Raw genomic sequence first — 14721 nt, 5'->3', positions numbered from 1 at the left:
CAAGAAATGAGATAGATAAGCTGCAGAAGCCAGATTTCATTTCCAGTACAAAACATTTGATGTTCAGCAGGTTTCACCTACTTTCGTATCACTCATCTCAGGCATAGCTGTAAATGTCAGTGGGGACAGGTAGTAAAAAAAAATGCTATCCAAGATTCAGAGTAGTGGCTAGGAAGTCAAAGGGGACTTTCTTTTCCTAATTTAACCAATCATCTTTCTACATAGATCTTGAGCTAGGGGAAGGTGCATGAATTTGGAGCACTTTGCTTATAGCAGTGGACTCGGCCATGTAAGTAATTCCCTTTGAAGAACTATAGAATTGTTTAGGTTAGAAAAATCTTTAAGATGATTGAGTCTGACCACTAGCCCAGCCCTGCCAAGTCCACCATTAATCCATATCCACAAGAGCCACACCTACATGTCTTTTAAATCCCTCCAGGGACGGTAACTCAGCTGTCTGTCAACCAACACTCCTAGGTCCTATTCCACTGGGCAGAAAGTTCTGGCCCCAATGCTGGGCCCTGGGAAACATCACTTGTAACTGGATTTAACTCCACTCACCACCATTCATAACCAGCCATATTTTTACCCAGTGAAGAGTGCACATGTCGAAGCCATAATCACCCAATTTTTCCAGGAGAATACTGTGAAAGATGCACTGTCAAAGGCTTTGATAATGTCTAGGTACACATCACAGCCTTTCCTGCATCCACTAAGTGTGTCACCTTGTCATAGAAGATCAGATTTGTTAAGCAGGACCTGCCTTTCATAAATCCTTGCTGGCTGGGCCTGATCCCTTGGTTGTCCTGTACATGTCAGGTGAGGTCACTCAGGATGATCTGCTCCATCATCTTCTCTGGCACTGAGGTCACCCTGAGGCCATGTAGCTCCCCAGATCCTCCTTCCAGCCCTTCTTGCAGATGTGCATCATGAAAGGGTTGCAGTTACTGTGCTTCTGGGGAGAGCTGTTTTGGGTGGGACCTTGGCCAGGCAGTGGTAATATCACCCTCAATTGGTTTGTACTACAGTACAGGTATTTTTTTCAAGTCTCTACATGCCCAAGCAGCTTGTCTTCAAGTGTGTCCAGACTCCACCTTCCTAGCAGATGAGGTTAATTTTTTCTGAGTATGACCTTTGGTGCTGAATATTAATGCATATGAAAAAGTTTGGCTACTTGCCAAAACCATTTCATATTTGTAGTTACTGAGCAAACCTTGCTTCAAGTTGCCACCAATGCATGGGAGCCCAAGCTACAAGGCATTTCTGCATGATGGTGCTTGAAACCACGAGACACAAGGGAGAAATCAGTGGCTGAGAGTGGACCTGCACAACTCCGGCTGACTGAAGTATCTTATTCCCACAAGCACTGTTTCCAGTCTCCACCTTGATACAGGAATTGTGGAGCTATTCTTTTTTCTAGACAAGTCTGGGAGAAAGCAGCTAGTTCCTGACATTATGTGTTATGGTGATTACATTTTATTGCTAAATTCACCCTTCATGTATGTCTGTCTATGGATCTTGCCATGGCTACTTTTCTGTTGAATGCATTTCCATTCAAGGCAAAATCTTTCTTGCCACCATGTGTAATTTCTATTGCAAGCTTCTATGTCCCAATTACATGGAATTATGTTTTCCAGATAGGATCAGGGGAAAAAAAAAAAAAAGGTAGAAATAAAGGATTAGGTGGAATAAATGAAGAGATTTGAAAATATAAACTGCAAAAATTAAGCAATCTGACTGGGTCACAAAAAATTCCACTCAAAGAAATAAACACTTCTTGGAACTAATTAGCTCCATCAGCTTCCTTCATGCTAATTTATCCATGAAGAGAGAGGGAAAAAAATTCCAGGTATCGTGCTTTATGTAGAGCTACTACGAGAGCAAACACCCAAAAGTTCTGCAGGCTGAAGTTAGAGTGTGCACGATGAGATGCGCAGCCCCATTCCCAATGCACGTTCCCTGGGATCCCTCGGGACATTGCCCTGGCTCTGGGGTTGCAGTTGCACAGCAGCGCTCCCGTTCCCAGCACATTTTTCTTCCAGGCTCCCCACGTGTACAAGGGGCTGCTCACAGGGGTGCAGCTGCCAGAGTGAGAGCTTCTTTTCACTCCTTTTTCTCCCATTAATCTGCTCCGTGACGACAGCAGAGCCAAACAAAGCCTCTCGGTGCAGGTAGTTGCTGTGATCTAGTGCCTGGCTGAGTGTCTGACAAAGCCTTTTTTGGCTTGGGACCAAGGCCGTGCTGTGCTGTGGATGAATTAGGGGAAGAGGGATCAGCGCTGAAGCTCTGTAGATTCAGCAAATGTGAGCTAAAGGTTCCTGTGCTTCCCTACGGCACGGAAACCTCCTGCTCTCCCTCTCCTGAATAAAAGTAGTGTCTGCAATACCAGGTGGGGTCCTACCCCACATTACTCAGGCTCCAAATTTATTCAGTCTTATTTTATGTAGTTCATTTAGGTTTATCCAGTGTGATAAACTGTCAGTGCTTTTTCCTAGAACTATTTATGTTCTCATTTGACTGCACTACAATAACTCTTTAAGTAATTTTGATTTATTCACATGTGTACCAGGAAAGACAACCTGCTCTGTAACAACTGCTATCAGGACAACAAGATTGTCCTGACAATCTTTCCAACAAGATTTCTACAGAGAAGCTGATGTTTAAGTATCTAAACCCAAGTAAAAATGTAGAAAATGTGTTGAGGATGCTGGATCAGACAGCAAAGTTCTATCAGGGTTGTCCCACCATTCTACACTTTACAAATTTACTTCTAGGCTACACTTTAAAATCATGAATAGATGAATAAGCTGAATCTATATTAAAAGGGTGCAACAAAATATATAGGGAGCATTTTGTTGTAAACCATGTTCCATGAACATAAAAAATTCAGGACAACCAAATGTGATCCATTAGTTTCTGAGGAACTTGAACAAAGATGCTACTGAACTGGGATGGCTTTTCAACAGTAAGCAGCATCACTATAGAACAGTTGTAACATACCTTTTAAATATTAGAATATTTATAGTGTGTAAGTGTGATGGACAGGAGAGGAAAAAGGAGTTTTGGTTTGGTGGTTTGATTTTATTTTTTTTTTTTACTTTATCAACTAAGTATTTTACATAGAGATTTTACAAAAAGAATTCTATCAGCCTCCTAATAGTTTACCATGTACTGGCTGCAGACACTGAGATTCACAATGGTTTGAGAGAAGAAAAGCTGTATTATTTTGGTAAATTGTGCTGTTTTAAAATATTGATTTGATCGGCAAAATTTCTCTCATCTGGGCTAAAGCAGATTTTTCTTTGGGCACACATAAAATCTTATTATGTGTTCCCATTATCATTCATCATTATGGTAAAGAGTAAGATAATACTGTATTGTGCCTAGACATGAACACTTTAAGGGAATAAAAAGGCTATATGAATATCTTATGAAGTGATTGCAAAATAAAATTGACATCAAAGTGATTCAACTATGTAACATATTATTCCCTCCCTGTAAAATTGGATTCCTGCTGAAAAACACTTTCCTTCTTTTGCATTTGTGAAAGAAAAAACATAAGCCTCTTGCCCTTATGGAACAATACAGCATTTTCTCATGTCTACAAGGGCAAAAGTATGCATCCTCATGTGTACTTTTATTTGAAATTCAATTTTTGGTGCTTAATTAAAATTAATCCAACCCTTTCCCTTTCATTTCAGCAAGCTGCCTTAAAACTGAGACCTCATTGTGGCAGCCGAAACAGTCAACACATACTGGAAAAGCATTATGGCAGCTCCAGGGGCAAAAAATAATCACCAGATATTAAAGACCTGCTTAGCAGCTGGAGCAAAATATCAGGACAGGGAGGTGGCTGCCACAGAGGTCTGTGCAGATACACAGTGTGACCTCGGCATTGAGGTTGCCCCATCCTCCAACTCTGTTTCAAGCTTCTTTTTCTTGAAATCGATAGCCAACGTCCCATGCATGTCACACACTCATATTTAGTAATGTTGCTTTCCAGAAGATTTTAAGCTCATCTGGTGTTTCCATGAGGTCCCTCTGTACAAGTCCCTGCTGGTGGCCCTTGGGGGCCCTGCCTGCAGGAGCAGTAAATCCCACCGGAGAGTGCTGGCCCCTGGCATGGCATAGGGTGTCCATACAACACCAAGTACTCACCTGGTGTGAGCATACTTTGTCTGTTTAAACCTGTTTCAAAAGCTTTGAATGATAAACTTAATCCTGCCACAATTTATGAGAAATTTGGTGTCTTACTGCAGGTGCCCTAAAGTCCTCATGAATACCCCACAGTTTGCAGATCAGTGATGACGTTGACATGAATTGCATTCATCCTTCTGGATGCTTCAGCCATGCATGGTTTCAATTTTATGACTATGAGGCCATTGTAACTTATTTATTCCCTAATATAGCTGGCTCTGTGTCAATCAGCTTTCAGCTAATCCTTTCCTCTGTCTTGGTATGCATTGGGAGCTACATCTTGGCCTCTTCGTGAAGCACCACACAAACCATGAAACACTGACTCTAGCAGAGACATGATTACAACCTTAGTTTTGCAATCTTTCTTTAATCTTCTTTTAATTAATTTAATTCTGATATCATTATCTAGATTACCCCATTCATTCAGCCTCACAGCATCTCTATCTTCATTCTCACTAGCAGGCTTTGGTAACTTTGCAAATGGGGCAGCTCTATCTCCCATTTCTACCTTTTGATCTTTACTAACAACCTTCCTTTAATGTCTGCTGAGCTTAGCCTTTTGTCAGGCGAGCACTCCACCCTCCCTGGTAGAAGGGGCACTGCTCTGATCAACGTAGGCATGCAGAGCTGAATTTCTACCATCTGCCTCTCCAGCTGATCCTGCCGGCCCATCTTGGCTCTCCAGCCAGTTTTAAAACCAGTTCAACCAAATCCAATTTAAAACTGAAGGGCAGATAGGATTTCATAAAGTTTTACAGCCCATTCAAGTTTAATGAGTTTCAGGACCTGTGTCATTTTCTGCTGGGGGATTTCTTCTGGTAACTTCCTTGGGTGGACAGTACTGGGGTGGGCAAAACTGGAGCTTGCAGCAGGCACTATAGGTTAGAACATATATAATCCATATTGTTTTGTTTTCCCATTTACCTGAAAAAGAGCTCAGCTGTTGCTTTGTTTTTTGCTTAGTGTCACAAAAATGCCATGCCATTTGTGCAGTTAAATGGAAAGGTCCAAACTATTGCATGTTTCTATGACTCATAGATCATCTGTTCCCTCTTCTGCTTGGCCTTGATGTGAGAGAAATCAAGGGGTCAGGATGCAGACTGGCATGACTTGCACTAAGATCCCAAATCCATCCTATATCACTGGGATAAAAATCCTTATTCTGGTATAATCTCATTCTAAATTGAATTAATTTATATTATCATACCTCTGCCCACTCTACATGGCTGTAACTCATTATTTTTTAAATGTGTAAATCCTGATCCACTCGTCTGCTCAAGCAGGGTCATCTGGTGCAGACAGCCCAGGACCATGACCTTTAATCTGTGATCGTGGCTTCTGAGTATCTTCAAGGATGGAGACTCCACATAACCCCCCTGAGCAATCTGTGCCAGTGGTCAATGATCAACGTCCTGGTCATGACAGCTTTTTTCCGTGGTGTGCCTTGATGTTACACAAGATATAACACAGAGTATGTAAATTTTCAGAGATGCTGAGCAGATCCCACAGCTGGGATTGCTCATTACTTTTAAAGAGCAGGCAAAAAAAGTGCTGCGGTTTTCCTCTTCTGGAGCAGTAACAATTTCTGGATGAAAAGGCAGCAGAGAAAGGATAAATCTGGGGTACAAACAGACACAAGTGCACTGCCTGCCCTCTGCCATTTTTTTCTGAGTAACTTTAAACTCTGATGCACTCTGGCTTTCAGGCAAGGCACATTTTCAGAAGCTCTCAGATGTCAGTGGTTGCAAAGCTCAGCTGAAAACTGAGCACAAATGGAAAATCCTGTCCTTTGGTCTCTCCTGGCATGTCAACTATTTACTTTGACTTATTTAAAACTTACCTGCTCTGCCCTCATTTTCTCATTTCCAGTCACTTGTACCAATTGGCATCATTTGGCTGAAAGACAAACTATCCAAACAAAATCAGTGTTGCTTTCCTGCCATGAGCTAACAAAAAAAAAAAAAAAAATCCCTGAATCCTGAGGGCAGACAGCAGACACTGGCAGGAAGGCAAGCAGCCACAGCCCTGTGTGGTGCTGGTTTTCTGGGGTGATAATCTATTTATGTGATGCTTTCCATACAACCCATGCTTTCCCTACCCATTACTGCCAAGATGAGACTGGTCAGCACAACAGCAAAATAAGCTGCTCTGCCTAGTAGTGGAAAGGTCTTTTCCCAGCACATATTACAGTTTGTTTAGATGGTGGTTAAAGATGGTGTGTTGATTTTAATGAAGATTGATAGTCAACAAGAATATGCTGCCTGCCTTGCTTCTCTGCTGGATGCTCAGCAGAGAGCCTGGCGAACCTTAAACAGTGGGATCCCCTGTTGATTTGGGGATTAAAAGCTGTCTGTGGAAGACCATGCTGAGAAAATGTGCTGAGAGCCTCTGCTGAAGGGGCTAATTCATAGTTTAGTCAAGTAGCTTTATAACCATGTCTGTCATGAAAATTTGTTATCAGCATATTGTTTGAATCACAGATCAATGCACGCTGATTTTGGCAAATCTAATTAGATTTGATGGGGAAGAACATGGATGCATTTTCTAAGGCTCTGTAGTTCCCATCTTTCTGTGTGTAATTTAATTTTGAATTTGTTTAACAGCAGTTGAAAGTTGTGAATCGTGATACTGTGTAGATGTCAGCCATGGTTATCCCACTCCCTTAACCAAGGCCGTCTGTCACCCAGCGCAAGAGACTGGGAGTCAGAATTCCAGTGCCTCCCAGTTACACCAGTCAGAAGTCAATGTGTGCTCTCTGTATGGCCACAGGCAAGATATTTTACATATCTGCACCTCAGTTTACATATCTGTGAACTTGGATATAGCATATATATGCATCTTAAGGGCACTATAAGACTTCATTGATCACTTCTACTAAGCTGCTTCAATTTCTTCTGCTTCCATGGCACAACACAACATTGATTATCATAATCTGAGATGTGGCAGGTGCTTATCTATCTTTGTGAGCACTGTGGCTGTGATGCAATTGTTTAAATCCCTTCCTAGTACAGCAAGGATACCAGCAATACAGGTGTCCATCATGACGTCAGGGCTTAAATGGGACATGCTCCGGGACTAAACTGGTGAGCAGCTTATGACAGATGCTTGCACAAGATAATTCTGCCTCCCTTAGGTCTTTTCTCCAGTGCTGGTGGAGTTTCTTTAGTGGATGTTAAGCAGTTTGTATTCATATCCTGTGCCTTGTGGCACAGGAGCAGCAGCATCATGACTATGAAATGGACTTAAAACCCCAGGACAGTGTCCTGCTGTGGTGCACATCTTTACCTCTGACGTGGGAGCTGGAAAAAAGGGGCCAGTACAGGCCACAGGCTCAGGATGCAGGCACTCTCCAGGCAGCAGAGAGATGCAAAGGAAGGTGTTGGACCAGATCTCCCACTTCTTAGGGCAGTGCTGGGTCTTTGTATGGAACATGGGCAGCAGTGCCACTGTCACCAGCTGTGCTAATGAAAGCACAAGTCTTCCAGCTGCCTCTGAGGAGGATCTCATATCTACAGCCACAAACCAGCCTGTCCCAGCCCCCAGAGGACCCAGCCCCAGTGCCTGCCCCACGGCTGTGCCCACACAGGCAGCATGGGGCACATCTACAAACAAGCACTTTGGGAAAGTTGAACTTTACACGAGTGCATAAATAGCAACAGGTCTTGAAAGGAGAAGGACACCAGGTCCAGCACAGGTTTCACACACCATCCCCCACTTCCCTCCTGCTGCTGGAGGAACACTGTGCATTGCCCAAAGCTCAGGTTGTGGCTTGGATGTGTCAACAGGCCTGTCGTGACAGTCCATGGGCTGCCAGTGTCACTCTCCCTTGAAAATTGTTCACATGAATGTTGTATATTTGTTATAGATGAAGAGATTAGTGTAAAGGCTAAAAAAGGAAAGTAAACAGAAAGGGAAGGACCCTGGGGATACCGCAGTGGTGTCTGCCAGCTTGGCTGGTCCGACCTGTTTATAATGTCTAACACAATCACAGGTGCCAAAGAATAACCGACAAGTTAAACAGTTTCCTCTTTGAGATTTAGCAACAGGATCTTTGTGTGAGGAAAGCAGAGATCTTGTTTTTTTCCCAGGAGCTGAGTGCTTCAGAATTAGGGAAGCAGATGCCAGGCTCTTCTCTGGAGACTGGTGGCATTTTACCTGCTCTGTACATCCTCTGCTGCTGTTGAGACACACAGTTCTCCTGTGGGCACAGGGCTCACCTGTGACCAAAATTATGGTCCCTGTCTCTCATCCAAGGGTATCTTCATGTCCATGGTTTTCTATCCCTGCTGACAGCACCACTTCCCACTTCCTCTCCCAGGCATGCGACTTCTCTTGTGATCTTTCACCCTTCAGACAAAACAAACTCCTTCTCCCCAAGGATTTAGTCAGTCCCTTTCTCAGGAGTTTCCTGGGAAATCTGTCTGGGACCTGAATGGTTCTGTCTCCCTCTTCTTGAATTCTCTCTTGTTCACAGAATTATTATTTTTCACTAGTGACTTTAAACCTCTGTCTCACAGTTTTGATAGTCCTCCCCCCAAACTCAAGCATGCTCATCCCTGGATCTACTTCACAACTTTAGTAATGCAGACATGTGATTTCATTTTATTCCAGGACTTTCTTCTTTCTTAAATCACATTCAAGATAGTAAGTTTAAATGCTGTTTATAATCTCTAATGGAGTTTTTGTACCTCTCTGTTCTACTAGTTCAGTCTTGCTGTACATGCAAAAAGGCATCTATTTGAAAGGTCATATTTCTTTTTTTATTTTTTTTTTAATTTTTATTTTTTAATTATTTTTTATGCCACAAACTGGTGGAATATATGGAGCACCTGAGTCACCTGTTTCTGTAGCTGGTAGCTAGACCATCAGTGACAAGTCTGTTATTTCTGTGCTTCATACCAACCCTGAATATCCTCTTTCTCTGCTCTGGAGTCACATCTAAGCTACTCAGAATCTATTCTTCATATCACATTGAACACTGAAAAGACACAGAAGTCAGTGGAAGTCTTTTCTAAACTTTTCAGTCTTTATTTTTGCTGTTATTGCCTCCTGTTCCTGGTTCTCAGAGTTTTGTCCCCACCAAAATCACAGGTGAGTCACTATCACCTAGAGATGGATCACTGTTTGGGTACAGGAATGCCTTTTCTTTAAATTAATATGAGTACGTAAATTCAAAGACTCGGAAAAGAAAATAATTATGATAAGCACCATTGCATTTTCCCATTGTTTTATCACAGAATGAACTTGATATTGGTAAATACAGCAGAAAGGTATGTATAAGAGTGAGGACAAGAGCTGGTTGTGTCAAATCATAACACCTGCTGCAGAACAAATGGGTGTAACTGGTTGTAAATACATTCAGGATGACAATTAGGTGGTTTCTAATCTTCAGAGAAGAAAGGTTCCAAGATAGTATCCAAGAAGGTGAAGTGAGGGCAAGACATTGATGTTCAACTTAATGTCTTTATGGGCAGGCTGGTGTAAAATGCTGGTTTATACTGGGAGAGGAGCAGATGCAATGACCTAACCCTTCCTCCTGAGTGTCTTAGATGACCGAGGGTTTTTTGGGGAGTTCTGGAATTAACCTGGAATAAGCTTAATCCCTGGATGAGGGAAGGTAAAATTACTGCTATGATTACAGACTCAGCTGTTTTTTCTGCTGTGTGTCTCCATGGCCCATGTTTGCAGGGAATGTGTGGTGGTTTGTTCCAGCTTCTGCTGCACCTACCTGCCCTGGATGATGACACTTCACTTTCCAGCTGCCTGTGGTGACCAGCTGGAAGCTGTCACTTCCTCACTCTAGTAACCTCAAAGAACATCACAGCTCTCCTTGGCTCCACTGGCAAGGATTAAGAAGCACACATGTGATGCCTGCTGCCAGCAAAGCTTGTGGGGCCATAGGCAAGGAAGCTAAAGCAGAGTGCTGGAAGGCAGAATGCTTTGGCTGCCACAGCCTCGTTGCAGCCTGACCCCTGATCTTTGCCTCAGATCTTCTTTTGGCCTCAAAAGAGCGTGTTGCATCAGCTGGCCTTGACTTTGCTCTGTTTAATTTGCAGAGGTGAACTTGGGGCGATGCAATTGCCTTGTGTAAGTGTGCTAAGCTGTCGTAAGGATGATTACACTTAAGTGCTTTATTGATATGAGACTATTCAGATCACATTACCAGATGATTTTTATAGTACAAACACTAGATAGGCTGCAGGGCTGAGCGATAAGAGAGCAAGGCATATTCTACATGCCTGTGGAAAGAGGGTCTTTTAATGTTTCCTGCACTGGGAGACCCTGGTGGGATGGAAACTGCGGGTCCCCCCTGGTTACTGAGGCCCCAGCTGTGCCATCATGGGGGGGGATATGCTTGATGGTCAGCTGCCATCCCCCTGCCAGCCTCCCTGCAAAGGTATAATGTGTGGTCTGTGAATTTTTATGGGATGTGGGGTCTGACTTCCAAACCCAGGACTGCCTTGCAGTGGAGGGGAACAGCATGTCCTTGTGCTGCAGGTCACAGAGCAGCCACATATGGATAGCCTTGTGTGATCATCATCTGACTTCTCTGTGTGTAAACAGGCAGGCAAACATTTTCACTCCTCTTCATGATATTTCCCTGGCTTTGTCATGACAGGAATTTGACATGAAATACCTGTATCTTGTCATGGCATGCAAAGTTGTGTTCACAGCCATGCTGCTGGTGCTGGTAATACCTGGGCAAGTCTGTGGCATCAGGAAAACCTCTGTTAATCTGAATTGATATTTTAACAGCAGATTCCCAATGTGTTTTGCCAAGGAAGGAAGGGAGTCTTAGGGAGAAAGCAATGAAAACTCAATTTTCAGAGCTATTTGATACATATTTCTCTTCTGCTTTGGCCACTGGGAGCTGTGAAGGAGCCATCAAGGCCCCATTTAAGGGCAATACCCATGTGAAAGCAAAGTAATAGTTTTATGCTACTGCTTCTCCTTAACTCCAAGTGGGAATGGGCTTGGAGAAAAAAGTGTGTCAGACTGCTCCAGAAAAAATTGTGTCAGTGTGCTCCAGAATAAAGTGTGTCAGTGTGCTCTGACACTTGGCCCTTTTCAGCTGATAAAATGAACCTTTGGTCTCATGAGTAACCTTAGATTTTAATCTTTCTCCTGAGTTCACTGACCTTGGGAAGTAATTTATTTAGGACTTGGTCTCCAGCCAGTTGTAGGAGTATGGCCCAAAGTGATCTCCTCCACCTCTCTTCCTCTACAGCAGTTTGCTGAAAGGGACAGCACAAAACCTTCAATCTTCCTTCTCAGAAGGGCTCCCACCTCTCTTCCCACGAGCATGGAAAGCCTCTTTTTCAACCCAGTGTTGTATCTCATTAAATTGCAGGACCACAGAGCTACAGCTTGGATTTATACCCTAGTTTTGTGCCTTTTGCACAAGCATTTGCTTCTCCTGTAATGACTGAGTAGTTTTTGCAGATCAGCTCTTTCTTGAAATAAAGCATTGTAGGGGAGCTGGGAACATACTTACTGATTAAATGCAGCAGCATGTGTTATCAACATGAAGATGTCACTGTGCTGGGTAAAGACAGGCTCTGTGCAGAGGCTGATTAGCCTGGTGTGGCAGTGGCAGCTCCCAGGCTGGGTACCACAACCCACACAGAAGCCAGCACCCACCCTCTCAGGTTGTACACGCTGTAGAAATGACACTACAGCTCCCACCTCACTGCAGAGATGCTGGCAGAGCAGGATTCTAGGTTCCCTCCTGGAGAGAGCAATAGCATTATGGAGAAAAATCTCACACAGCATTGCGGCTTCTACTTAATTTTGGATCCAGCCTGGTATCAAGGGGATACATTTCATATTTTCTTAGCTTGTTTACCAAAAAAATGAAACCAAAACCGAAACCAAAACAAACAAAACAAACAAAACAAACAAAAAAAAAAAGTAATAAGAAATGGAAATAAAGCTTGTTCTGTCCATATACTGGAGATTTGTTGTGTTCCTGTTTCAACAGTCTGCAGCCTGTTCTGTATTCTCAATGTTCTCTCTTCGAGCTCATGGAAGGCTGCAAAGCTACTTTCTATATTTGTATGTGGGATGCTTGTATCCTTCTTTTCTGTGATAATTTGGAGACAGACATGATATGTCAGCACTTTGGAGAACGGTATTTAAAGTAAAATTTAAAAAAAACATTTCCATAAGAAGCAAACTTGCAGTGTTTGGGAGAAACAGGGGCGAAGGCTTCTGTTGGGGTGAACAACCACGGAGGACAGGCAGTGAAGGCTTCCGTGCTGCCCATCCTCTGATGCTGAAGCCGATTCCGCTCTTCGGCAGCACCTTCCTGTCCGAGGGAGCAGGACAGGATCCCGTAACCTCCCTGTGCACGCTGTGGCCTCCGCGCCGGCTGACCCCGCACTTGCCGAGTGCCGCCGGAAAAATCTCTTCTTTTACTTAATTATTTCAATTTCAAGGCACGCCGAGGCTCGGCCGTACAGGCGTTGCGGTGCCGGCAGTGCGGTGCGGTGCAGAGCGATGCTGTGCAGTGCCGGCAGTGCGGTGCGGTGCAGAGCGATGCTGTGCAGTGTCGGCAGTGCGGTGCGGTGCAGAGCGATGCTGTGCAGTGCCGGCAGTGCGGTGCGGTGCAGAGCGATGCTGTGCAGTGCCGGCAGTGCGGTGCGGTGCAGAGCGATGCTGTGCAGTGTCGGCAGTGCGGTGCGGTGCCGGCAGCGCTGCTCTGTGCGGTGTCGGCGGTGCAATGCGGAGCGGTGCCGGCGGTGGGATGAGGAGCGGTGGGATGCGGGGCAGGAGCGCGAGGCGGTGGGATGCGGTGCAATACGGTGGGATGCGGGACAAGAGTGCGGAGCGGGAGGTGGGATGCGGAACGGTCGGATGTGATGAGGGGGCCGTGAGATGCGGTGTGATGCGGGGCAGGAGGGCGGGGCTGGCGGTGAGATGCGGGATGGTAGGATGCGGTGGGATGCAATGGGATGCGATGGGATGCAGGGCGGTAGGATGCGGGGGGATGCGGTGGGATGCCGTGAGATGCAGTGGAATGCGGTGGGATGTGGGGGGATGCAGGGGCATGGGGTGGGATGCGGGGGGATGCGGTGAGATGCTGAGGAATGCGGTGGGATGCGGTGAGATGAGGTGGGATGCAGGGGGATGAGGTGGGATGCAGGGGGATGAGGTGGGATGAGGTGAGCTGCAGTGGGATGGGGGGGGATGTGGTGGGTTCCAGTGGGATGCGGGGGGATGTGGTGGGATGCAGTGGGATGCGGTGGGATGCGGTGGGATGCAGTGGGATGCGGAGGGATGCAGGGCAGGAGCGCGGGGCGGGCTGCGCTCGCTGCCCCGGGCTGCGGCCGCGGGCGGCGGGGGGCGGTGGCGTCACAGAGCCGCTCGCCAGCACAACGTTCCATTGAGCCGAGCGCGTGCTCGGGCGAGCACATGGGCAGCGGGGCCCGCTCCGCTCCGCGCCCGCCGCTCCGCTCCGCTCCGGCCCGGCCCGGCCCCAGCCCCGACCCGGCCGACCCCTGCCCGCAGCGGGCCGCGGTGAGTACCGGGGCCGCAGAGGGGGCGGCGGGGTGCGGGGACAGGGGGCATTCAATTATTTATTCTGCTTTTGCCTTTACTTTGCCAAGCCCCGCGCTGTTATCCCAGTCGCCGTGCGGGTCGCGGCGCAGTTCGGAGCCCGGGCGCGGGGGTAGCTTGGATGGGGGGAGGGGAGGGTGCCTTTCGTGTTATTTATTTATCTTTGTTAAAGCGCTCGGTCGCCCGTGGCCTAAAAATAGCAACTGCACGCCGAGACCCGTGCGGATGGGGAGGAGACGGGGCCGGGGCTCCGTCCGACGGCAGGCACGGCCGCGATGGGCTCGGAGTGACCCGCAGCGATGCGCCCATCCCCCGCAGCTCGCCCTCACCCCAGGCTGCCGGACCCGGGGAGGGAGCGGGGACGAGGAAAGGGGTGCCCACCCTGGCGTCCCGGGGTTCCGGGATCCCCCCGGGGCAGGGGAGGCATCGGGGGGTCCCCGCGGTGCGGGGCTGGACGAGCCCTCGGGAACTGCGCGGAAAATGCGCGCAGCGCGCAGGCCGGGGCGCGGAGCCGGCCTGCTGCCTGCCCCGATCCCTGTCCTGCTCCCTGTCCTGCTGCCTGCCCCGATCCCTTCGTGCTCCCTGTCCTGCTGCCTGCCCCGATCCCTGTCCTGCTCCCTGTCCTGCTGCCTGCCCCGATCCCTGTCCTGCTCCCTGCCCCGATCCCTGCCCCGATCCCTGTCCTGCTCCCTGCCCCGATCCCTGTCCTGCTCTCTGCCCCGATCCCTGCCCCGATCCCTGCCTGTCCTGCTCCCTGCCCTGATCCCTGTCTTCCCTGCCCTCGCCGCTTCTGCCTGCCGGCTCATTTAAGCTTTAACCCGCAGCACTCGGACACCGTTAGTGTGCTCGGCCTGGTCCAGAGCTGGGTATCAGGAGGGTCAGAGGAATAGACTGGGAAGATTCTTTGCATGTTCCAGGGTCCATTTCTACAGACGATTTTTTAGGCCGACTTTTCCTCAAAAAGTT

This window comes from Pseudopodoces humilis, chromosome 1, assembly GCF_049639895.1.
Source record: "Pseudopodoces humilis isolate 2021_Gansu_Grassland_sample_001 chromosome 1, ASM4963989v1, whole genome shotgun sequence".
In the NCBI taxonomy this organism is placed as follows: domain Eukaryota; kingdom Metazoa; phylum Chordata; class Aves; order Passeriformes; family Paridae; genus Pseudopodoces; species Pseudopodoces humilis.
The sequence above is the reverse complement of the archived record's forward strand: the minus strand, read 5'-3'. Positions refer to the sequence as shown.